The following is a 7,961-nucleotide window of genomic DNA, read 5'->3' on the forward strand; positions in this document are numbered from 1 at the left end:
GAGCAGGGAATGCAGCCCCCAGTGAGCAGGTCCTTCCATTGGAGGTCTGTGAGAGTGACCCCTAGTGGGGGAGCAGGGAATGCAGCCCCCAGTGAGCAGGTCCTTCCATTGGAGGTCTGTGAGAGCGACCCCTAGTGGGGGAGCAGGGAATGCAGCCGGTTTGGAGAAAGAAGGTGGTCTCTGTCCATGGGCCCTGTGAGGGGCCCCTGTTGTTCTGACTCTCCTCTTATCCTCTAGAAGCCTTCTGCCAGACTTGGCAAATTGCAATTTCTCTGTCACTCCTTCTTGCATTAGGTTCTGTATTTGTCCTGAAATTGGAGCTTGGTTTTCATTATGAAAGTGTCTTTCCAGCAACTTTCCAAACTCCCCCCCTGCTCCAATGCACAGAGAAGGAGGTGCCCAGACCCAGACCAGAATCAGTGTCCTTGGGTCCGCCCCCAGCCCCGCCCAGGCGTGGTCCTGTCCGCCACGCCCGGCTCCCAGGCTGGCATTGCCCTTTCCTCCAGCAATGTCCTGGAGCCTGGGTTGGGTGGCCCAGGTCCATCAGCCTCTAGCTGGGCACCTCAAGCTTCTGTTTCCTCTTTCTCAAAGCTGCTTTTAAAGCTCTTTGTTACTGTTTTTTTAGAATGTCAGTGGCAAGAGCAGTTGAATTCAAGGGTCCTAACTTCTAAGCTCACCCTTATTTAAAAGGACACAGTGAAGGTATTTTTATCCTTTTAAACATCTTTATTCTCACTGTTTATAATATTTCCTTTTTGAAGCTTAACGTTGAAACCCTGATGACCAGCCAAATGTTTCCTCCTTTGCAGGCATTCTCTGCTTTATTTTCTTGTGCTTGGCTACTGGCATGTCTTTAATTTTAGAGGAAAAAAGCCAGATGGAATTTTATTTGGCAGCATGTTTAATGAATTACAAGCATTTTGCAAACAAAGCTGGAGTGAGGAAAAACAAAGTACGGAGGATTAAAACAGACCGAATGTGGTAGCCTGAAATTGCAATCTTTATTTCCATCTCTGAGTCTAAGACATTTGGGTCTAGGATATGGTTGCATAAGAACTAAGTGAATTAATTTTTCATGATTGAGAAAAAGTGGTTTTCTTCATTTGTACTGTACTTTCTATATTTGAAGGAAGGGCATACCATTTCTTTCTAGTGGTTAAATATTTAACCCTATGTCTTTGAATGATTGATATTGTGCAAATATATTTTCTTTACTGAGAAATAACTAACGTACAGAATGTCAAAGTTTTTGGCAAAATTGTGCTAACTTTGGCAAAAAAAAAAGATTCCCAGAATTTTTGAAAGGCTTCTCATCCATGAATTTCAACTTTATTCTTGTAAAAGATTCTCTCTATGTGTGTATGTATATGCTTAATACATATATGTATATGTATGCATGTATGTATAAGTTACTGTCCTTTTTCTAATGTGGACAGTTCGGGGCAAGAAATGTACTTTTGTGCAGAATTTTTTTTCCAAAATTCACGTGTAGGAAGGAATAGAGAAATGTAGGGCACTTGCAGAGGAGTGAGGGAACTTGTTTCAGAATGGAGAAATAGGTGACCCAAAGGAAAACCACTTTCTCCCTTTAAGGCAACTATTTTCTTTTCAAGAGCATCCATATTCTGAAGCGTTGACATGTTTATGTTATCATGATGTAGACTTTGGGGAATTATGGCTCTAAAGACAAAATGGGTTTGAAAATGGAAAATGTAGATTTGAGTTCTGATTAGTGAAATTTATGTTGCTCTTTGTGAGTCAAGAAGGAGAGAAAACCTTGCTGGTTAAGTAAAGACCCAGAAAAGAATTAGGATGTAAATGGAATTGGTCTAAGAAGGGATGGCTAATCCTGTCCATCAGACTGTGGGCTCCTTGGGAATAGGGACTGTCTTTTGTCTTTCTTTGTACCCAAACATAAGTTTAAATAGGCGAATAGGTGAGCATTCAGCAGTTGCTAAGAAGTTCCAACTCATCCGGGAACTTCCTCCCTCCAGTAAAATGTAATCTGCCTGAGGGCTGGAACTCTTTCATTGTTAGATCTTTGGAGCTAATACATGACCTGGAGCACAACAGGTACTCAGTAGAGGCACATAGAGTTGATTCTCCAGGTTTTAGATTGGGGCATCCCATTACGCTGAACCAACTTGCAGATATAATCTCAAGACTTCATAGTCTGCATAGTTCATAGTCTTTTAGAAACAGAAAATGAGAAAGATTCTGGGGACTCCAGATGGAGAAATACTTGGATTTTCAAAAAAGAAAACAAAAGTTAGATTCTAGAAATTATAGACAAGAGCATTTCTTGTTACTCACCAAACCAATGAGACAGGGCAGCACTGATTTTTAAAATCAACCATTCGAGATCCTGCCATGTTCCCCAAGGAGGTCAATGACAAAAAAGAGTCTTGAAATAGAGGTAGCCAGTGGTGAAGTAGGTGGTTCACTGGGCCTGGAAGACCTGAATCCACATCCAGCCTCAGACATTTACTGACCCTATTGGCAACAGTTTTCTTATCTGTAAAATGGGGGTAGTAAAAACTCCTGCTCCCCGAGGTTGTTGTAATGATCAAATGAGAAAATAATTGTAAAGTGCTTAGTATAGTCCTTGGCACATAGTAGGCACTCTATCAATGTTAGCTATTATTAATGTTAGCTGTAAGACCAAAATATTCTCGGCAGCACTTTTTGTGGTAGCAGAGAAGTGGGAACAAAAGGGATGCCCTTCGATTGGGGAATATGGTAGAAACAACTGGGGTATATGATGGATTCAGAGAGATGTGGAAAGACATGTGAACTCATGCAGAGGGAAGTCAGCAAAGCCAGGAAAACAACATATAGGATCACTACTATGGAAACAGAAAGAACAGCAATCAAAAGTGAATGTTGTGAAATTTGAATGAGAATGGTTGGCTCCCCAGAAGAGAGAAGAAGATATCCCTCCCCCACTTGGGGTCCATGGCAATGGAAGGGTGTGTATGACATCTGATTTTTTTTTCCAATTTTGATTGGTTTTGCTGGGTTTTTTCTTCTTCTTCTTTTTTTTTTTTTGCATTTCTTTTTTTTTTTACTAATGCTCTGGAGTAGTCTATCATATGACTATTGATAGGTTACAATTTTTTTTCAAATGCTTTATTAACTTCTGATTTACATCATTCATTTCTGCCAGATTTTAAGTTACAAATTTTCTCCCCATTTTCCCCCTACACACCGCCCCAAAATAGCAGTCCCACAGGATATGCCCACCTCCAATCTGCTCTCTCCCATATTTTCTTCCATACCCCTTTCGACTTTTCCAGTAGGGCATGGTGGATCTCTATGCCCCAGTGCCTGTATATCTTATTTACCAATTACATGTAAAATAGTATTAATAATAGTATATATATATATATATGTATATATAGTATTAATAATAGTGTATATATATATATATGTATACATTTGATTTTAAATCTTTGAATTCCATATTCATTCCCTTCCTCCCTTGTCACCCTCCCTTACTGGGAAGATAAGCAGTTCAATATAGGTAGCACATGTGTAGCTAATGTAAAACATTAACATAGTAGATATATTGTAAAAGATTGACTATATTTCCCTCCTATCCCACCTCCCACTTGTTCTATTCTCTGCTTTGATCCCATACCTTTTCAAAAGTGGGTGCTTCCAACTTCCCTCCACCTCAGCCTGCCCTCCCTTCCATCATCCCCCCTCTCATCCCCTTCCCCACTATTCTCCTGTAGGGTGAGATACTGTAACAGCAAGCACCCCAGCTTCCCCAGGGTGTCTGCCAACACAGGTGCTTGGATCTGCTTTGTTAAAGGAAAGCAACTCAAAATGGGTTAACAAGCTTACTTTAATCAGTCAGACATATATTGTTTACCTTGTTCAGGGGAAAAGGTCAGCACCCCGAACTTCAAAGTATACAGGCAGAATTATCAAGACAGAAACAGATCAAGTACACAGCTTTCCAAACTGTGCAACCATTACATCCATACCAAATCAGCATCTGGGTTTTTCAAAGCCGGGGGGTGGGGAGGGCCCTGGACAACGGCTTCCCAGAATACAGATAAAATCACAGAACACTTCTCAAAGTGAGCCCCCAAAACAAAGCCTCACATCAGGGCTTATATAGCCTTCTCCTGGCTCAGAGAATGTAACAACCTTATTGACTCACTGGCCAATCAAGAAGTATCTACTGAAAAACAAGCCTCCCACCCCAGGCTCCAGGTGCACTTTAGCCTAGGGGCAGGGAAGATCTTCCAAATTTGCATTCCAATTACAGATACCCTCTTTAGTGTGTATTTCATTCCCTCCCCAAGCCAAATTCAATGAGAATAAGGTTGACCATTACCTTTTGCCTTCCTATTCTTCCCTTCCATTGTAACCATTTTCCCTTGCCTCTTCTATATGAGATAGTTTATCCCATTCTGTCTTTCCCCATCTCCTCTCATTGTATTCCTCTCTCACCTCTTAATTTCACCTTTTAAGTATCATCCCTTCCAATTAAATTGGTCCTATGCCCTTTATCTATGTATACCTGTAAACATATATACACATATTCACATATGTACTCATATACCCTCATATATATATTCCCTTCAACTATTTTCATACTGAGAAAAGTTTCATCAGTTACAATTATTGTTTTTCCATGTAGGAATGTTCATAGTTCAACTTTGATAAGTTCCTTATGATTTCTTTTCCCTGTTTACCTTCTCATGCTTCTCTTGCTTCTTGTATCTGAATGTCAAATTTTCTATTCAACTCTGGTTTCTTCATCAAGAATGCTTGAAAGTCCTATATTCCACTGAATGACCATATTTTCCCCTGAAACATGATACTCAGTTTTGCTGGGTAGGTGATTCTTGGTTTTAATCCCAGCTCCTTTGACCTCTGGAATACCACATTCCAAGCCCTTTGATCCCTCAGTGTAGAAGCTGCCAGATCCTGGGTTAACCTGATTGTGTTTCCCCAATATTCAAATTGTTTCTTCCTGGCTGCTTGTAATATTTTCTCCTTGATCTGGGAATTCCAGAACATAATTTTCTTGCATTGTTCTCATTTCTCTTCCCAATTTTTCCTCCACTTCTCTTATCTGCTTCTTAAGGTCTTCTATGGCCTGCAACCAGCTTGTATTTTCCTTTGAGGCTTTTGGTGCAGGAGTTCTGACTTCACTGTCTTCCTCCTGTTCCATGTTTTGATCCTTTTTGTCCCCCAAATAGGAGTCTGATGTTGGATTCTTCTGTTTGCTTTGCTTCCTTTGCCTGGTCATGTTGCCACTCAATTACTTGACTTTTGGGCTTTTTGTCACAGTAGGACTCTGCTACCAGAAAGGGGAGCTTTGTACCAAGTGCTGGGGTTTTCTCAGCTGCTGGAGGTATTAGATAGGTGCCCTCTCTGAAGCCTCCACACACTCTGGCAAGCTGGACACACACCCCAGGGTCTCCACCCTAGACTGCAATCCAGATCCAAGCAGGTTAAAGCAAGAGCGATTACCCCTCAGACTGGTTGCTTGCTCCCCCTACACTCTGCAGGCCAGGAGCTCTGAAGCTGCCACATGGGGGCGGCTGCACAGCTGCAACTCCTCAGTGGCTTCTCACCCTGGGGGCAAAAGCCACAACACTCCCAACTACTGGGTCCAAAAGTACACAGTGCACTGACCTCTCACGTTGTCCTTAGCATCTGTGTTGATAATTCTGGATTGCCACAGCTGCTGATGATCTGAGTACCTTCAGCTGGTGGCTGGTCAGGTCTGCCCCGGGGCTAAAACCTCAGCATGGAGCTGGGCTTGGCTCCCAGGGCGATTGGCTGATTCCTGCCAGCCTGCCGGGCTGTCCTCAGGGGGAGGTTAGCTTTTCTGTGTCATTTTGTGAGTTATGCAGCTCCAAAGTTTGTTCAGAGTCCCCTTTTACATGCACTGGGAAGGTGGAAGCCGGAGCCTCTCTGAGATCCTGTTTCTACTCCACCATCTTGACTTCGCCTTTTTCTTCTTAAAAAAAAAGCCTCTTTGATATAATGGTTTTCTGGGGGATTGGAAGGGATACAGGGGAAAATCTGGGTAAAGTAAAAACAAAAAAAGTTTAAACTATTTTAAAAGTCAATTGTGCAAGTTGTGGAAGCTTAGCTTGGGAACACTTAAAGTCAGACAGAACTGGAATGATTAGTTGATTCCAAATTTAATTGTCCCTAGAGAATAGAAACTCCTTGATGGCTGGGACCATTTTATCTTTGTGTCTCAAGAGACTATAAAAGAGCCTGGTATGTAGTAAATACTTAGTATACTTAACAAAGACTTGCTGGATTGAATAAAATTAATTTGAGGCAAAAGTGTCATGCACCTGGTCCTTTTAAAAAGGGGCAGGACTCAAGAATGGGCCCCCCTTAGGAGGAGGACATGGACTCATCAGAGTGGTCCAAGCTGGTGTGGAGTTAGTAAACGATCTTGTTCAAAGAGTGTTTGAAGGAGCTTAGGGAGTTGAACTTGAAGAGAAAGCTCAGAGGCTCAGGGATGCGATCTTTGTTTGGACAACTCTCTGAGAAAGAAGGGCATCTGTCTTTAAGTTCATTGATCAAGTTCAAGGAGCCTTTGCTCTTGAATCCCTTGAAGGCAAGTTCTGGCTGATAAGAAAGAACTGAGTTAACAGCAGGAGTGAGCTTCCTCTCCCTGGAGACAAGCAAAGCCCCCATGTCTGTCTGTGCAGGGACTGCAGAAGGGTCCCCTCAGTGCAGGATCTCTCTGGGGGATCATCAATCTCAACATACTTCCTGGCATTTTTTGAGGCTCTTTTGCCTGATGAGCTGATTCAGCTCAGCACCCTCCTTCCCATTGGTTGGTAACTTGAATCCTCATATGGCCAGCAGCTGGAGCTCAGAGTGTGCTGGATGTCCCATCTGTGGGCTTTGAAGGGGGCTGCAGGGCTCAGGTTGGGCCACAATTTTTACACCCAGTTACTGACAGGATCTGACCACCGGTGCAAAGGGAAGCAAGTTGGCCTTGCCCGGAATCCTTCCCACCTCACTGCTTCCTTCTCCATGACCAGACTCAGAGGTGTGTGCTTTTACTATCATCCTCTTTCCCATAGTTTCCTTTAAAACGAGTGCAGAAATTCTTCCATGGCCTTCTCTAATCGATCCTTGTTGGAGAGTTTGGCTTGCCTGCAGGATGGGAGGGTTCTCTGTCCTCTCTTGGCGTGTATTGGCACCATCACTCACTTGACTTGCACTCATTAGGTGCTTACTATGTGCTAGGGAGTGGGCTGAGCACGAGGGGCACAGAGAAAGTGAAGACAAAACCAAATGACAGTGCCTTCCTTCATGGAGCTCACAGTCTGATGGGGGAGAGAATGAGCAAACATTGATGTACAAACATGATGCATGTGGATAAATGGCAGTGGCCTCAGTGGGAAGGCATCCGCATCATGGGGGCCAGGAAAGGCTTCTTTCAGAAATTGGAAGGAATTCCTGGAAGCCAGGAGGTAAAGCCAGTGAAGATGCCCAGAGTCACGGGATGGCAGGGGATGTGGGAAGGTGGAAGAAGACTGGGGAGGTAGGGAGAGGCCACATTCTGAGGGGCAGTAAGGTTTGTGACACTCCCAAGAGCATGAATTTGTAAAACCTTAAACTCTCCTCTGATTTAAGAAAAACAAAATACTTTCTACAGATAGAGACAATGAGTTATGAGCATGAAAATTGGTTAAATGATCCTCCAAGAGATGTAGGACTGGCCATAAAGATGGACAAGTCCTGGTGAGAGCCAGAGATGGCCAGGACCCCTGTGCTGTGCTGTTCCGAGGGGGACTTTGGGGAAGCTCATGAGAAGCCAGTGTGGATGGGCCAGGAAGGGGAGCCCCCATCAGTGATGGCCTGCCTCTGCTAATGAAATCAAGGTTGTTGGAGCAGCTAGGTGGCACCGTGAATAGAGCACTGGCCCTGGAGGCAGGAGGACCTGAGTTCAAATCTGGCCT

At 43.4% G+C, this 7,961-nt stretch overlaps 1 protein-coding gene across 1 annotated transcript in view; it reads left to right on the plus strand.

Annotated features, from left to right (window-relative positions):
* Positions 1-7,961, plus strand: part of ADARB1 (adenosine deaminase RNA specific B1) — a 66,138-nt gene that overhangs the window by 41,239 nt on the left and 16,938 nt on the right. The gene's annotated exons all lie outside the window — the stretch shown is intronic.

The sequence above is a fragment of the Petaurus breviceps genome, unplaced genomic scaffold (assembly GCF_028583685.1).
Source record: "Petaurus breviceps papuanus isolate PSGF00001 unplaced genomic scaffold, PetGlider_PUasm1.0 387, whole genome shotgun sequence".
Classification (NCBI taxonomy): Eukaryota; Metazoa; Chordata; class Mammalia; order Diprotodontia; family Petauridae; genus Petaurus; species Petaurus breviceps.